We start from the raw sequence: 19,265 nt of genomic DNA on the forward strand, positions 1-19,265 counted from the left end.
CAGACAAACCTTGGCGAACCATCCCCATAGTTTTGCCTTCTCCATAATGTCATCTAGTAGGAAACACATATTATGTAGCTTTTTAAGATTGTCTTCTTCCACTTATTGATTAGAAACACATAGTATGTAGCCTTTTAAGATTGGCTTCTTCCTCTTGTTAATATTGCTTTAAGGTTTCTTTCTTATCTCCTGATGGCTAGATAATTCACTTCTTTTTAGTGTAAAAGAATATTCCATTGCCTGGATGGTCCATAGTTTATTTCTACATTTATCTGCAGAAGACATCATGATCGCTTTTGCATTTTATCAATTAGGAATAAAGTTCTTATAAAAGTTGGTGTTCAGTTTTTGATGCAGAAGTAAGTTTTCAACTCAGTTCAGTAAATGCCAAGAAGAATAATTACTGGATGTTTTGGTTAAGAGCATGTTACTTTTGTAAAAATCTGGCAAACTATCTTCCAAAATGGCTGCATTACTTCACATTCCTATTATCAGTTAATGAGAGTTCCTGTTGTTCTACATCCTTACCAGCACTTCATGTTATCAAGTGGATTTGGATGTTGGCTATACTAACATGTGTTTATATAATTTGAATCTCATTATTTTCTTTTATAATTTCCTAATTGCATATGATGTACCTGTTGTATGCTTATTTTCGGTATCTTCTTTATTGAACGTATGCTGAGCTCTTTTTCCCATTTTGTAAAGTTTTATTTTTTTTCAATTCTAAATATTCTATGTATGTTTTGAATAACCATCTTTATTAGACACATCTCTTGAATATATTTTCTTTTATCTTGTGACTTTTATTTATTATTTTGAAAATGTCTTCCACACAATTTAATTTTAATTGAGTCCAGTTTATCAGTTAATTTTTTTCCTGGATCCTTTTTAGATGGTAAGACATGTAAAAATTGTTACCAAATTCAGGGTCATCTAGAATTTTGTCCCATGTTATCTTCTTGGAATTTTGTGTTTTTGCATTTCTCATTTATGACTATGACCAGCTTTGAGTTAGTTTTTGTAAAGGGTGAAAGTTTTGTGTCTACATTTATCTTTTTGTGTTTGTGAATGTTTACCTGTTTCTACATTATTGGTTTAACAGACTGTAGTTTCTGTTTTACATTGTTTCTATGCCCTGTCAAAAGTGAGTTGACTGTGTTTCTGTGGTTCTATTTTTAGACTATTTATTCTAATCCATTAATGTATTCATCTGTTTTTCATTGATACCACACTGTCTTGATTACAATAACTTTTTAGCAATTTTTGACTTCATATAGTTTTGGCACTCTGTATTCTTATCTTTCAACACTAGGCTGTCCATTCTAGATCTTTTACAACACCATATCAAGTTTAAAAGCAGCTTTTGGGAATTCATATTATAATTTTCTGGGAGTTTGACTGGATTGCATTGAATCTATAGCTTAAGTTGAGAAGAATAAGCATCTTAAAACTATTGAGACTTCCTGTCCATTAACGTCCAATTTCTCTTTAATTATTTGATTCATTTCATCACAATTTCTTTAGCTTTCTTTAAACAGCTTTATTTCATCTTTGTTAGATTTATCCTAAGTATTTCATTTTTTTCTGTTACATAAAGGATACAGTGCTTTTAATTTCAAAAGTTTCTTGTTCATTGGTGGCAAATTTTTGTTGCCTTTTTATTTAATTTTTGTTTGTAAGGTTTATTTATGAGTTTACTTTTAAATATAAAATAGGACATAACATATGGTGCAGACTTTATAATATTTTCATTTTCTTCCACCTACTCTTTATATTCCTTTTACTTTTATACATATAACAAAACTGGCACATTGATACATTTTATTATTTAGACCATACAAAAGAACAACATATATACATGAGTGTGTGCTGCCATACCTGGCTCTGACTTTTATATTTAGCCTTATTAGGTACCATTTGTCATGCTTTTCCTTTAGTTATGTAGATAGAAATTTTCATTGATATCGTTCTTTCTGAAAAGTTCCCTTTAACATTCCTTTGTTTCTGTTGTTCTTTCATTGTTGTGAGGGATGGGATTACATTGTGGCATTTACCCCGGTTCTTTCAAAGTATCAATATATCTATATATGAATTCACTTCCTCAACCACTCTCCTTCATCTGCCCTCCCCCCCACACTGCGATTCCTGGAATAATTTCAGCGGGTATCATTTACTTACATGTGTACACATTGTTTGCACCACTTTTTCCCTTCTACTCTCCTTCTCCAATATCTCCCCACTCCCACTGGTGTCCCTCCTGTGTCCCCCAGGGTAGACTTTTTCTACCCTCCTCTTCTCTGATTTTGTAGAAGAAAAAAGAGAAAAGATAAAACACACACAAAAAAATGACATTTTTGTTGTTTTGACATAAAGATAGCTACACAGGGAGTTTCCCAGTGATATTTCCGTGTACAGATATATTGTAACTCCAATTGTTTTATCTCCTCTAATTTTCGTCATTCTACCTTAGTCACTTTCTTATGATAGTTTCAGTTGGTTTAAGATTTGTAGATTCATTCTTGTATAGAAAATATAACAACCCTATTCAAGTTCTTAATTTCCCTGTCCCTTCCACGTGTGACTACCCCTTAGTGTGACTAGTGTTTCATAATATTATTACATTTGTGTTAGTCTATATGCCACAAATGAGAGAGAACATGTGGTTTTTGGCCTTATGAGCCTGGCTAATTTCACTTAAGATGTTCTCCAATTCTACTTATTTACTTGAAAATGACAAAATTTCATTCTTCTTTGTGGCTGAGTAAAACTCCATTGCATGTAAATATCACGTTTTCTTAATCTGTTTGTCAGTAGTGGGACATTTTGGCTCTTTCCATAGTTTAGCTATTGTGAAATGTGCTGTGTTAAACATGTGTGTACAGGTGTCTTTGTTGTAAGCTGACTCACATTCCTTTGGGTATATCTTTAGGAGTTGTATTGCGGAATTGTGTAGCAGGCTTACTTTTAGTTTTTTATGGAGCCTCCATACTGTTTTCCATAGTGGTTGTATTAGTTTACAATCCCACCAGGAGGGTATGAGGGTTCCTTTTTCCCCTCACCTCGCCAACATTTGTTGTCCTTTGTGTTCTTGATGGTAGCCATTCTAATGGGTGAGATAGAATATTTTTTTTATTCTTTTATTCACATATGCATACATTGTTTGCATCATTTCTCTCCCCTGCCCCGCCCCCCCTCAGTTCCAGGCAGGTCCTGTTCTGCCTTTATCACTAGTCTTGGTGAAGAAAAGAGACAAACCTAATAAGGAAGACAAAGCATTATTGCTAGTTAAGTGAAGGATAGCCTTTATCACTAGTTTTGCTGAAGAAAAAAGACAAGCCTAATAAGGAAGACAAAGTGTTTTTGCAGTTGATTTGAGGATAACTATACAGAAATATTCCTAGCATTGCTTTCATGTACACATGTGTTATGACCCATGTTGATTCATCTCTAACTGATCTTTACCCTGGTTACTGATCCCCTTCTCATGATAATCTCTGTTGCTTTAAGGTTTCTGCATTAACTCCTCTGGAGAGGGGACATCAAACGCTTTCATGTTTTGGGTTTTCTACCTACTTCTATATCACCCAAATATGCTCTCCCCTTATCATGGAATCTTAATGTGGTTTCGATTTGCATTTCCTTTATGACCAGGGATGTTGAGCTTTTTTTCAGATGTTTTTTAGCCATTTTGACTTCTTCCTTTGAAAAGACTCTGTTCAGTTCATTTCAGCATTTCTTCATTGAGTCATTGATTTTGAGGGAGTTTAGATTTTTGAGCTCCCTTTATATTCTGGTTATTAATCCCTTATCAGATATATAGCTGGTAAAAATTTTCTTCCATTCTGTGGACAGTCTCTTCAATTTAGAGACTATTTCTTTTGTTTTGCAGAAGATTTTTCTTTTTGTGTAGTCTCATTTGTCAATCCTTTCCCCTAGTTGCTGAGCCATTTGAGTTTTACTAAGTAAGTCATTGCCTATGCCTATTTCTTACAGTGTATTCCCTGCTCTTTCCTGTACCAGCTTCAAGGTTTCAGGTCTATGTTAAAGTCTTTGAGTTAATACTTGTTTCAGTTTTCTGCAGGTGGATATCCAGTTTTCCCAGAAACTTCTGTTGAAGATGTTGTCTTTTCTCCATTGCATATTTTTGGTGCCTTTCTCAAAAAATAGTCCTAGAATACTCTACCCAATAAAACTATCATTCAAAATTTATGGAGGAATAAAAGTCTTCCATGATAAACAGAAACTAAAAGAATATATAAACATCAAACAATCAGTACAGAAGATTCTGAAAGGAATTCTACACATAAAAATGAAAGCATTTCTTATAGTTGGTGTCTGAAGGTAAGAGATCCTGTTGGAGTTGATTCTCTAAGTAAATCTATATTTCTTTTTTGGGGGGAAAAAATGTTCTTTCTCTCTGTGTAATTCTTGGCTTGTAGAATTTTTTTTCTTTCACAACTCTAAAGATGTTTTATTTTTTTTTCTGGTTTGTGCTTCTTATGACAGGAAATATACCATGGCTCTTACCTTTGTTTTATAATATAAAATGGACATCGTCCAATTTGGATTTCTTCAAAACATTCTCATCTTAACTTTAAAAATAAGAAACACAGATGTTCTATTTTTCTTGGATCTTTGTTTATTTTTATTTACTTGTTTGGACTTGTTTTAATTTAATTGACATTTTGTTAATTTTGTAAAACCACTATTATATTTTTTTCATGTTCTGTTTTATTCCTTTTCTAAATCTGGGAATTCTAATTACATACATGTTATTGCAATTTAAAATTTATGTACATATTGTATTTTTATAGATTTTGAATCTTTTTTCCTTTTATATTTTTGTTTTGGCAATTTCTATTTAATATAACTACTAGTGCTCTGAATTCCTGAGTTCTATCCAGACTTTTGATTTGGGGGAAGGAATTCTTAATCTTTGATATTAGTTTCATATATATATATATATATATATATATATATATATATATATATATATGTATATCCATTTGGCTCTACTTTATAGATGATAAGAAACAATTGTATTGAGTATTTCATTGAATCATAGTTAAATATAGGATAGCTTCAGAGACTATCAAAACAAAAGACTTTCTGGGAATATAATTAGTACAAACTCATGGAAGCTCATATCAAAAAGTTACTTTCAGAATGAACCAACCACTATCATTTACAAGTTGAGTTGTTGTGATTAGTATTCAAGTTCCAAGGAAAGACTCAAGCTAGCCTTCTTTGGGTCAAATTTTGACTCCTGCACTCTCAAACATTACCACAAATTTAGAGAATGCTTGACAAAATACAAAATAGAAAAATGTGATTACTTCCCAATGCAAACTAGAGGAATTTACCCAGTAATTTCTTTTCAAGGTAAAACTTTCTTAATCTTTTATAGTTTGCTTTGAATAGTAAGTCATCTGATAAACCTTGACACATTGTAAATAATTTCTTTCCTTCTTTTCTACAGGAAAGGTGTGTGCACAACAGTGCTTCAAGATGCTTCATAATGTAATATAATTACTTATTTTTACTCTAAATTCCTTTCTTGGTAAAGTTTGAGATATTGGTCACAGGTTTCTGCACCTTTCACTTGGTTTAGTTTGAATAAACACTGTATGTGCATATGAATAATAAAACAATAAAAATTTTAAAAATACTGTATGTGCTAGTTGAGTGAATAATTGCACTGATGTACTACAGAAAGGCAAAATTTCTCATGGGCTGAGGTAAACATAGAATAGTGCATCTCAAAAAATAAAGCTTCACGAGTTTTAAACACACACCATAACCAAATTGCTGTGGACATTCACTTTATTGTTTAGAAGATTAAATAAGGATCTTAATGAGCTACAAGTAGTATTTAATTTCTATTTTATAGTAAGAAAAAGGCAATTCTTGCAGAGTTTTAATTTACACAGTTATTCTAAGATCATACTATCCATTATCCCTACAAGATGAAAATAATTGGTCTTGATTTGGAAAAACAGCTTACAATAGTGAACTTAATGCTAGTTTCAATGTAGTTTTCAAGTATTATACAATGAGACTGACCTAATCGCAAAACAAAAGTAAGGCAATCAGACAGCTTTGCACTACAAAGGGACTGGCACAGCTGGCAAATTGATCAGCATAGATGTGGGTCCAAAACAGATTAAAAACTATCTGTCATATTTCCCACCTGTACAAAAACTCCTTGATTCCATAGAGAATAAAGTCTTTTTCAAAAATGAACTGTGAAGTTGAAAATAAAAGCTGTAAAGCTCCTGCTGGTTGCAAGAGGACAAAGGATGCTAAATATTAAAATTCGCATTTCAAAAGCTGATAAAACAAGTGATAAGAGCTTCACAGGACTGCAACCTAAGGGTGCAGTCAAGGGTTGGCAAACAGCTTTTATGTAACAGGCTTTTCTTTTAGGGTCCACCAAGTCCTCTCTAATTTCTAATCTATAACTTGGAATTTTCTTATGTCTTTGCTTTTACTTAAGGTCACTGTGTGTATTCCTGCTTAGTACAGTAAACCGTTGGTATCCACCGATATATGGATTCAAGGAGAGTCCCATAAGGGAAAAATTGTGAATGCTCAGAGTGCACATAGTTTACTACTGGAATACTGCACACTAGATTCAGTTTTCTCATAATGCCATCGAACTGCTGGTATAGATTTGTGCTTTTCAACAACTCCAAAACTACAATTTACCACTTAAATTAAGTGCATTAACTTTTACCTTGCTCAGGGGCACCATTTACTTTTGGAGAGGCATATTTTTACAAAATTAAGGGAAGGAAAATGCAGCAGATTACACACAGTTTTACACACAATTGAGGATAACTTGGGGATGACTGAGAGCTTCTCTGCATCTGCTAAACTGTGCGATATGTGTGCCAGAATATTACTCTATATACAAGAATGAATATAGAATTTTGAAACTGGTTGGACTCACCATAAGAAAGAGACTAAGGGAGAAAGTAGGAAAATAGAGGACATGAACCAGATCGGGGTATAATACATATAAATATGGACATTCCACAGGAAATTCCCTGTGCAGCTATGTTAAACAACCCAAAATGTCATTTTCTTCTTCTTCTTTTTTTCTTATATAAAATCTGAGACAGGAGGGTGTGGGACCACTCAAGGATGGAAGAGGTGGGGAAATGACGGAGGAGTGTGAAAATGATGCAAGTAATGTGTACACATGTATGTACATGGAAAAATGGTGTCTGTTGAAACTATTTCAAGAATGAGGAGAGGGAGACTGGAGAAGAATGATGGAGGTGGTGAATTCAAATATATATTTGATATATTATAAGAACTTTTGTAAATGCCACAGTGTACCCCAACTGAGCAAAACAATAAAAAGAAGAAACATCAGTAAGAATGAAAAAAATAAAATATAATAAAATTTTTATTGTTGAATTTCTTTTCATTAATTTTTTGACAGTGTGGTAAAAACCACATGTAAGAAATCCCCATGTAAGGAACAATTACTGTATACGTATGAAGTAGGAGGAGTCTGAGACATGAATTCTTGTTAGACTCATTGGACATATATAGATAATGCTGTAGAATCAATTCACAAGTTTTTTCTTTCTTAGAAGCCTTTAAATGCTTATACTTCCAACATATTTCTCTAATTTTTTTAAGTTTGTCTTTAAATATTTTACTGTTCTTGATTTAAAAACAAAAAACATGGAAATTAATTGAAGAAATATAGTGTAACAGAAATCAGATTTGGACTGAGGAGTGGCTCAAGTGGTAGAGCACCTGCTTTGCAAGTATGAAGCCTTGAGTTCAAACCCCAATCCCACCAAAAAGCAAAAATAAAGAAAAAAGTCAGTCTTTTTTATTGCATAAAAGTGGTAGGGTTTTTTTACCATTCCAGTTATAGTACACTATATATATATATATATATATATATATATATGTGTATATATATATATATATATATATACACACACACACTTCAAAAATATACTTTCCTATTAAGAAGTATATTCTCATCATCAAATAATTACTCTGTGTTTCTTTGATATAGAAGATATGTCCTGGATTGGATCATTGAAGACTCATGTATGAATCCTTATCACTGAAATAGATGTACTTTTGATTCTATTAAATTATGGGGAAATGACAATGAGAAATTTAATTTTATGGATTTATTCAACTGATTCTCTTTTCATCTACCTCAAATTATATTCAATTAAACTTAGGTTACTCCTCACTTTTCTCCTCTTGGAATCCATAAACAATTCTTTTTGTAGCATAGATATATAGGATTCCTTCCTTGAGCAGACCAAAAAGGTTTGTCTACAAATAGAGCATTGATTTAGAAGAAAAAAGTATTGTACACTTTTTTCCCCTTTCATGGCAAAAATATTTATCCATGGTAGGGACCAACTGTGAATTTATTTTCTCATTGGAGTAAAATAGGACCATTGAGTAGGTTTCTCTCTTTTCAACTAGTAAAAAAACATTAAAATAGTAAAATTTTTCTAGAATGCTTTCCAACAAAACTTTTGTAAGCATTGCATGTTTCAATTACTAAAATATGAAATGTGTGTTTTTGAGAAATCTGCACCCAGCTTATAGTTTGGTTTAATTAAAAACAACATTGGAAAATCACTTTTATTATTTCCATTTTTAAACTTTAATATAAGAAAATAAACACACATGCACAGGAAATTAATGTGAGTCAACTCCCTGTATAGCTATCCTTATCTCAACCAGCAAAAACCCTTGTTCCTTCCTATTATTGCTTATACTCTCTCTTCAACAAAATTAGAGATAAAGACAAAATAGTTTCTGCCGGGTGTTGAGGGGGTGCGGGGGAGAGAGAGGGGGTGGAGTGGGTGGTAAGGGAGGGGTTGGGGACAGGGGGGAGAAATGACCCAAGCCTTGTATGCACATATGAATAATAAAAAAAAGAATTATTTGAAGCAAACAAAGAAAAAAAAAAGAAAATTAAAGAAATAGTCCTAAGTGTTAAGTGTGCTTCAAATTTTAAAGGAGATTTCAGTCAGGTCTCTAGAAACAGGATTCCCAGAGATACAAGGAATATATCCTACTCTAAGCAGTCACATTATTTTTGTAAGGCAGAAAAGGTAGATAATTTAGCAGGAAAAAGGCACCAAACATCTTAGGATGCACAGAAACTTGTTATGCAAGGTAAGAGAAACAAGAGTAGATTTCCCATGAAAATAAGCATAAGAACATGAGAAGTTGATTGATTTTAATATTGTAGTAACAGATAAAACTACTGATGGTTAATAAATTGCAGTGGACAGATGCATGGATAAAGGAGAGCATAAGGATCAGAAAAGAGCAAACATTTCAAAAACTTACCTATGGCTTTTCCTGAAGAAGCAGCAGGAGATAAGACTGGTTTAAAAAGCTGGAGATAGGACATAAGTATATTGAATGCCCATTTCATTCAACTGTTAGGCAAAGCATAACTTTGAAACTTTAACATAAAACATCATTAAAAATGTCTGATCTGATGGTGATAAGGAGATGAAGTAAGATAGAATGTGATGTCCTCACAAGGACAGAAGACATACTCTCTATGTTTTTGTATACAGTTTTATTTAAAGAAAATGAGTCATTTCAATTCGATACTTTTATTGTAATTGTTTACACATTAGTTCCCGAAGAAATAAAAATTTCTAATAAGCAGATTCTGTTTTTTACTGCCATGTATTTAGAACAGAAGAATGATAGGCCTGTGTAGGTAGACACACAGTCAAGGAATTATTTTGTTGGAAAGAAGAAAAAATGATTGATAAGTAACATTGAGAAATCATTCATGTTTCATGAGTGACTCAGAAAATAGTGGTATTGTTGACAGAACAAGTGACAATAGAAATCCTTGGCTCAAAATGGAAGGAGGATGGATTTGGTTTTAAACACATTAAGTCAAAAATATCAAAGAGATATTTACATCATAAATATTAAGAAGGTAATTGGAAATTATTAACAATTTGATTATATTTTGGGTGAGAAAGAGGCTGATGCTCCAAAGATTAAGCCAAAATTACAAGAAAAGCTTCAAGTATGATAATAAGGTAAAGAAGTTGCAATGGTAACCACTGCCTGCAATGTTTCTCTGCAGAAAGTTGAGAAAGTTAGGGATTTTAGTTCTGAAATAATATTTTAGATTTATGACTTATTTTCAAAAAATGATACAAGAATTAGCAAACCAGAAATAATATTTGTTATATGGAATGAAGCAGTCATATTGAAAATGACAGGACTTTAGAAAAGATAAAATCATAAAAACTCAGAAGTAATAGAATGAGAAAATTTTGGCAACAATTACACAGATAATTAAAAGCCAGTATGATGCCTTTTAATGTAAAATTTCCTTTTGTTACTCAATCATTTATCAGCTTTCTTTTTAACTTAAAATTTCTTTTTCTTTCTGTAATTATATCCATATTTTACAAGATCAATTGCTAATAGGAAATTAATACAAACCTGATTTATTACCCTATGCTTTTATAATTTTAGTTCCAGTCTATTGCTGGAATTACTTCTTTAAGCTTGAAATTTGAAAATATCATATTCATACTATGTCTTAGGATAAAACTTAATGATCTGGAAATATTTAGGGTTTTGCCAGCAATGTAAATACCTCCTCCACTTCCTTGCTCTGCGTGTGTGTACTTGTGTGTGCATACACATTTATATAATAGCTTCATCATATTAGTCTATCATATGAATAAGTATTTACTGGATAATTAACATGAGTTTAATGTGATTGAATAGTTCAACTAATAAAGCAGACAAAATGCTTGCTACTATGGAGTTCAGTCTCAGGAGGATGGGAATAGACAAACAACAAAGCCAAATTAGTGTGATAGAACACATAGATTTCATTGGCCAATAAATAGGGAGGGTGAAAAGCAGGGAACACAGGAGATGAGATAGTTTACCAGTGAAAGAACTCATTAAGAAATTGACAATGGCAATGGAGGGAGAGAGATTCCCATGCCCACAAGATTAAGTGAAAATGTATGCTTCTAAAACATTATGTTGTGTTTGAAATCAAGCCATAAAGAAAAATGGAATTATGTTGCTGGCAGAAAAATGGTTGGAACTAAAGGTCCTTCTTTTCAGTGAAATAAGCCAGACTGAGAAAGACATATATTACGTGTTCTTTCTCATATGTAGAATGTAGACCTTAAAAAATGAAGAACAGATATTTAAAATGGGGACTGAGCAGGAGTGGGGAGTTTCAAAGGAGAAAGCAAAGAAGGGATGAATATGATTGAAGTACTTCACATACATGTATGAAAATAGAATAGTGAAATCTGTTAAAATTGTTTTTGAAAGGGGAGGTCAAGCTATATCGTATGCATGCATGGAAATATCACAATAAAAGTCTTTTTTACTATATATATTTATATGTAAATACACCAGGTAAGAGGGGTGTTGTTTCATGGAAGATACTACAAGGGAGAGAATCAAATGATTCTGTGCTAGAGATAATGAGAGGTGTACTTTCAGGGGACTGTACTTTGAAGAACTTTGTAGGCCACAGCAAAGATATATTGGTTTTTGCTAGAATAAGAGAAATAAGTAGTCACTGGACAGTTTTGATCAGATAAACCATATGATGTAGCAAGCATTTTAACAGAATTATTCAGTTCACTGTGTTGAGTAGAGGTTGACTGTTGAGGCCACTGTGGTTCAAGTAACCTGTTCAATCACCTTGGGGGCCATTGAGATCACATGTGCCCAGCATAATACGCCAAAAGTTTTATCCCGATAATTGAAACGTTCACTTCAGTTGTTTTTAATAGATATTAGTAAAAACTATTTACTTTCTCTGTAAATGAAATGTATTAATGTTTCCTTTCTTCTGATGACCTCTTTTCCCTTCCTCTTTATCATGATAATTTTGAGGATATATCCTTTCACTCTAATCCTACCATAGTCTCAGAAGAAGATGTAATAGCTTCAAACCACTATATTTTTTGACTAAAAAGTCCACAACTTTTTTCAGAATGTGATAAACTGATATATAGAAAACAATTTGCCTTTAAAATAACAGTAGGTAAAAGTGCCTTTTATCTTATTCACTGTTATAAATGCCCCAAACATAATTATATTCTAAAAGTAAGATTTGTACATTGCATTGGGAAACAGTAGCACACAGCAGAAATAAGTGCTTATTTTTTATGTTGAGCATAACTACATTCAAACCTCATTTCCTCTCTTGCAATTATAAATCCCTGGCCAAACATAGCACAGTTTCAAAATAAATTTTTATGTATAAAATAGGAAAATTAATGTTACACATGTCATGGACTGTTTGAAAGTTAAATTAAAAATTGCAAGTGCAGTCTTCAGGAGGGCTTAATATGTTGTGAAGAGTGAATAGGTTTTAAAAATGCCAAAATTTAACCGTGATTAAGAACTAGTGAAATTCAGGGTCAGCAGGTTTTTACCGGAAATATTGTTCCTCTCTACTCTCCTTCCAAGTAATGGAAGAGTAAGCAATTATACTTTTGCTTCATTTTATTTCTTGTTAATTATATATGTATCATGGGACTCAAAATATTGGAATGATCACTTTGAATTTCTTCATCTCACAATGACCAGAACTTTTTCACTGAAAACTTTGTGACTGTTTCAACAAGCAGTCACACAGCCAACACTGATCATGTGTCTAGACTGATACCATTACAGTAAGATTATTCTGGGAATAATTTGGTAACATTGGAATTAATCCAAGAATCATTTATTAAAACTTTATATCTTGGTTCATGTAGCTCTTACCTGGTAAGAGATGTATCTCAAAGATTCTTCAAAGATTTTTCTTTGCATTTATGGAGTAAAATAAAATTTGTTACATTTATGTAACATGTTTAGATAGTGTTGGATAGATGTTGTGTTTCAGGTTGTGTCTACTGCCATTTAAATATATTCAAAGTATTTGAAAATTGGTATAGCATGGACCTCTCAATTAAGGAAAGCAGTCTTTGTAAACAATCTATAATCACAATCTACAATCTACAATCTATAATCGCAGAGTGTTGAGAAGCTGAATATCAGCATTCATATAATTCCTCATTAGAGAATAGGTAGTGTAAATAATTCATCTTTCCCTGAACTTACTGAAGGGTAGGTATAGAGGATAAGTAGTTTGTTCATAGCACAGAACTGGGAATTGTAAGGCTGGTCTTGGAATTTTAATCTATCCAACAAGGAGTCAAAGATTCTTTTTACTTTTGGTTTTGAAATAATTGTCTTTTGCAGATGATTTTCCCTCAAAATTAATTAAAATTGGTTTATCCAATGAAAACAAAATTTTTTATGCACAAAAGAATACTGCTTATCTGCTGTAAAATAGAAGAATATGGGATATATGGAAAGTCCATCCAACAGAATCTGATTTGTGTGCACAGCACTTTTTGTAAACCTTGATGCATTCAATTGGCCCAACAGATATTGCATTATTTCCAAAGGTAGGTAAGAGCTCAGCTAATTAAGGATTAAGAATAAATCATAAGAAATTATAATACTCTAAATCATGGTATAAAGAAACAATAATTTCTCCAAAATTAAAGTCATGTAGGCAAATATTATAAAAATTAATGAAAGACTTTGGTTTTCAAGAAAATGTATAAATGGAGAAAGACACACAATATATAACATGCTTACTTATGGTTACAAAATATAAATGCCTAGCACAAAACTTTATAGGCACATCTTTTCTGTCAAAAATATCAGCACTAGCCAGGTGCTAGTGGCTCATGTCTGTAATCTTAGCTAATCAGGAGGCAGACATCAGGAAGATCACAGTTTGAAGCCAACCAGGGCAAATAATTCACAAGACCCTATCTCAAAAAAAAATCACACAAATAGGGCTGATGAAGTGGCTCAAGTTGAAGGCCCTGAGTTCAAGACCCAGTACCTCAAAAAAAAGAAAATGAGCACTATACTTCAAAATTCCATCACAAAGAATCTAACTTTTATTGCAGTACCTAAAAAAATACACTGGAGAAGTATGCAATTTGGTTTTCTGTATAAGCAAGTGAAATTCAGGTTCACAGGGGTCATGTTTTTCATAAAGATAGACCCCAGGAGCACAATTCCTTTTAGGAAGCTCTACTTGGCCAAGCATTGTTTAGCATGAAGTATGTGACACTGTTGTCAGACATTTCTTGGTACCTAGTGGCCCACGTTGTTGTGTAGACTATATACATGGTTTAAATAGTTCTCTTGACTTCTGGTGATTTCTGACAAACTGGAAATCTCAGAAGAAAATAAAATGACATTGATAGCTATGCGATGGTCTGCATTGTATTTCACCTTCCAGCATTTTTACTGTTTCAATAACGTATATCATCATGAGGGATGGAAGGCCTGTCAGGTCACAAATACAACACAAATGAAAACTGACAGAAGTTTGCCTTTTACACGAATAAGGTCTGATGTGGAGTTTAGTTAAAATCATTCAAATTCTTGGATACAGTTTGAGAAATGCAGTGAATTTATTGTGATGTTTTGAATCTGTCACATAGCTGAATTTGAGGAATAAGTGATACTACCACCAATTTTCATGATGAATCTGATAAGATCTTATAATACAGAGCCTTGCTATTCATAGTAGAATCTATAAGTAGCTTGTTGGGCTTTCATTTCTAGGAACTGTTGTCTTCACAGATATAATTATTAGGCAGCTCAATGAACTTATTTCCTTTTATATTAATGTTTTGAACACACATTGTTGAGTGGTGAAGTTGTGTGATTGTCAGTTGGGACCCACCAATAAGTTCCTTTCACTAGGATTTACAACTGAGAATGAGAATGGTAACTCACTTTCTTTTGTATGATTGCTCTAGTGATATTGAAACTCAGAATGTTGGATATAATATATTTCATTTCTAACTTGAGGAAGGAAGAAACAGACTCTTTCCTTTAAAAAGAAGAAAGAGATAAAGCAGGCAGAAGAAAGGAGAGAGAAGGAATGAAAATTTTTTACCACATATACCCAGTTGCAATCTATATTTTAGACAGGAATGCCCCCATGTCTGTCTAACAAATTTTTTGTTTTTCCTAAGATCACCCAAGATGCTGATGGAATCAAATATATTCTCTACTAATAGAAATTAAGTGATTCTAGTCACTGTTCTTTAGGCAGAAAATGTACATTGAACAGAAGTATCTCATTATTATAAAGAATATGTTTGGAATAATATCATGTCTAGTTTTATGTCAGATATTCAGGACAGCAGGGTAAAAGGATAGGTTTAAAGTCTAAAACATAGAACCTGGCTTTTATTATATGCATAGTCTTGTGTTAGTTATTAATACTTTTCTGCATCTTTGGTTTTCAAAGGCCAGATTTACAGTCATGCAGTGACACGTGGCCCCTTCGAGTTTAATGCTATGCTTTTGTTTGTAATGTTAATAATTTACTTCTTTCAATTTGTGTTTTGTAAGCGAAGTTCAAGAAAACTATGGTGCAGGTACTGGAAACTTAAATTGTTCTCATGTTGCCCAGTTTCCTGATGTTCTGTCTTCCCGAGGATGGGTATGGGCTTCCCTCTTCCAGCTCTCCTGCGTTATGGCACCTGTTCAAAATCCCTCCCCCATCCCATGTGTTGCAACTATAGATGCCTTCACCCAGGTCTTTGACTAGGTTGAATTTGTATTATACCCACCCTCTACCTTAGTTAGAGCCAGGGTATAGGCCAGATGCATATCTTATTAGATTCAGAACAGGGCAAGGCAGGCATTCCTATCTTGGTGTGACAGCACCACAGCACAACATATTAGACTGGTGTCTCTGTGGCAACCTTTTCTCCATCCCAATCCAAGTGCCTAGCACATTCTGGTGCAGAAGATTGGAGACTTAAGGCATGTTTGTTTATTACACACTGAAGCAGTGGACCTCACCACCATTTTCCTTTTTGTCCAGTTCCTAAAAATTACATCTACCTCTAGGTCCAGGATGGAGCAAGGTTCTTACTCTGATTTAAAATTAGAGTTTTACTTTTTCTAGGCTCTTCTAATGAAGATGCTTGCAGGATTTCTAAAAATCAGTTTGAATGTTAGCATTTTGGTGAAAAGAAAAGTCATAAGTTAAGAAAATGACAGGAATACTGAAGAAAAGAAGACCTGAATTTCATTACCTCTGACAACCTTGTATAGCTTCCCAACTAATGTTTTATAGTTTACATTGCAAAACAGTGGCCAGTTATCCACTAGCGACGAGCCACTCCTAAGTGTACAAGCATATTTATTAAATAAAATATTAAAACTATGCAGTCAATATTATTAAATAAAATATTTCATTATTAAACAAAATTATTTATGCTTTAAAGACATTTTTATTAAAATATTGAGATACACCATAAATATATAGAAAATTTAGAAGAGTTTATAGCTGGTGTTATGAAAGGGTTAAGGTGAATCAAAATTGTGAGTGCATTGCATATAGGCAAGTAATATACTATACAGAAAGCAATATATATATGAAAGTTATTATTAGATGAAAATTTTGATGAAGTAAGAAGATGAAAGCCAATGGCACATATGTTTTACTTCTTCTGTTTTAATAACTATACGGAAATCCCACCATTAATTATCTGACTCTGACTTTCTACAGTAAGTGAACACATGAGTATTTTTATATAGTTGCAAATTATAGATGTTCAAAGAATTTACTTTGGAGAAGAGTTGCAAGCCCTTTCTGTCAATTCTGCTAACACAAGGAGCAACATTAAATGATTTAATTTTCACCTCTTCTAACTGTCCCTGATCACTTCCTGAGAAATGTGCTAACAAATAGTGAAATATCTAAAAGGCAGACAAGAGAGGAAAGAAATAATACAATTATAGGGTTGAATTATTATAAACTAGTAATCTGCATATTATATAAATCAGTCTGCATCTACACAAAAAGATAAACTTTTATGTGTTGAGTATATGTAAAATGTTTCAACTTGGTAGAATTGAATTGAAGTGAAGCAATGTTTAGAAATTTCAGTTGTTTTTATCAGAGAATTTAGACATATGAAGGAATTTAAGGTCGCCATTTTAAAAATCCTCCAACTTTGACTAATACTGCAACTTTATTTCTATTATAGTAGTATGAAATTTGGTTAATTCCATAAATTTGAAGGTAAGGAGTTGAAATTGTAATATAGACATAGCCACGGTCCAAGTTAAAAGGTAATATGGTTACATCGAGGTTGGAATAGTGCAGTAAGAAGTCACTGTTGAAATTAATGTATTCTTATCATTTTACAGAAGAGAAAAGAAGAAGCAAAGACAAAGAACTACTACCAGTTCATGATTTTACAACGAATAATAGAGTCAGCTCAAGATAAAAGAGTTTCACTGTGATTTAAAGTGGGAAGATATTTCTAAAATCAAATTAATGTTTACTATTGTTCAAAATCTGAAAAGTAAATATACATGGATATGTTTATAATGTACATATTGCCCTACTAACTTTTATCACCACTGTCCATAAGTCATACATTAGATAAATCCTGAGAAGGAAACTGAGAACCTCATGTAATGAGATCATGAAAGATTAAATTATTTACCTGAGGGCCAACCAGGCCTTAAAATCAAATCAATTCACTATCAAAGTATTAATTGTCCTTCTTTCTGCATTTTATAAATAGGGTAATGCCATGCTGAACACTTATGAGTTATGAATGTAGCAAATCACTTCAGTGGTCGTTTTGTAACTGAACTATCAGGGGAAATCTAATAGGTATTGGAAATTCCATTTGATGTCATACTTTTACAGTCAACACTGATTAATATTCAATGGCCTTGTCTGAAATTGAAAGAGTATGATGTTTATCAACATATAATGGTGTTTGTTCATTACACTGATTTTTATTATGAGTTTTCACAATTTGAAATAATAACCACAAAAAAACTCAAATGGATTTCTGATTGTTTATTGTTTATTGCATCTGTAGAAAATGTGTTGGCATGACATTCACAACTAACATGCTTTATTTAAAATTAAGAGGAAAATAGTACTAATTATAAACATTGTCTATAATGGAGCTTTGTAGTTTACATAATTACATTTTGTAAAGAAAGGAGGCAAACTTGGTCTGACTTCATTTTTCCATTAGAAAGGATATGACTGTCTTCTCCCAAGGCACCAGCTGTGTAGTTCTTTGCATGAGATGAGTGTGCTTCATTTCAATAGTCTGCAAAGAGAGTTTACTTTCTAAAAGCTGCCTCTTGCAAATATGCCAGGAGAAGAATAATTTTGTGCTCTATAATAACATTCAAAGGATTGTCCAGAAATTTTGCTTCACAAGCTACGTGCATGCCAGAATTGCCACCAGGAATCTCAGTCTCAACTAAAAAGGCATTAAAAAAGAATCAGATTTTTCCCAACTAATATTCTCCAAAATAAACAAATGTATAAATAAATGAAAAGTTGTATAAATGATTAAATAACTTCCATTATGGTTTATAATCTTATATCATCATATGGAATAAACTATATTAAAAGAAAAAACTGTATATATGCTAATGTAAAAATTAAAATGACTTGGCTAAAGAAACTAAATTTTCAAAGTTGTGAATAAAAAGATCTAAAATGATATTCTGAATACTGACAGGATACATCTTTTCCTGAAAATAATATGAATCATAAAATTTGTTAACAGAACTTTTTTTAATAGTTAACAGAAAAAATTAATATGGTGAAAGGAAATTCACAGAGTTGATACTAGCAACACAAGATGAGTTGAAGGAACTTCTGTGATCTTTCCATACCTTAGATTCTGCTTGTTTTTTTAGGCAACTTAACTTTCATAACTTAGGTAATATTTATCAGTGTATTTTAAGCACTTGTAGAAGTATTGCATGAAAGGGATCTTTGTAACTTTGACAGTGTCATGCTATGTCATATTTAGTGAACAACTCTAGACACTGCTTTGCTGCTATCCTTATTGTGTCCTGGTAACTCAGATTCTTTTGTTTCCATACCTTAAAGTGAGGAGAGGGCTCATAAAAAATAAGTGAACTTGTCATAGTTTAACTTAATAACACTTCCTAATTTTATTAATGTTATATATATTTATATTTATATAAAGTCAATAACAGAAAATAAAGGGAGTTTGGCAAAGTGGCTCAAATGATAGTAGCACCTGCCTAGCAAGCTTGAAGCTCTAAGTGTCACCAAAAAAAAAAAAGATAAAGGAAAGAAAGTCAAGGGGAAACATAAAACAAGTATCTTTAAGATATAGGAGGTAATTCAG

Source organism: Castor canadensis, chromosome 9 (assembly GCF_047511655.1).
Source record: "Castor canadensis chromosome 9, mCasCan1.hap1v2, whole genome shotgun sequence".
NCBI classification, from domain to species: domain Eukaryota; kingdom Metazoa; phylum Chordata; class Mammalia; order Rodentia; family Castoridae; genus Castor; species Castor canadensis.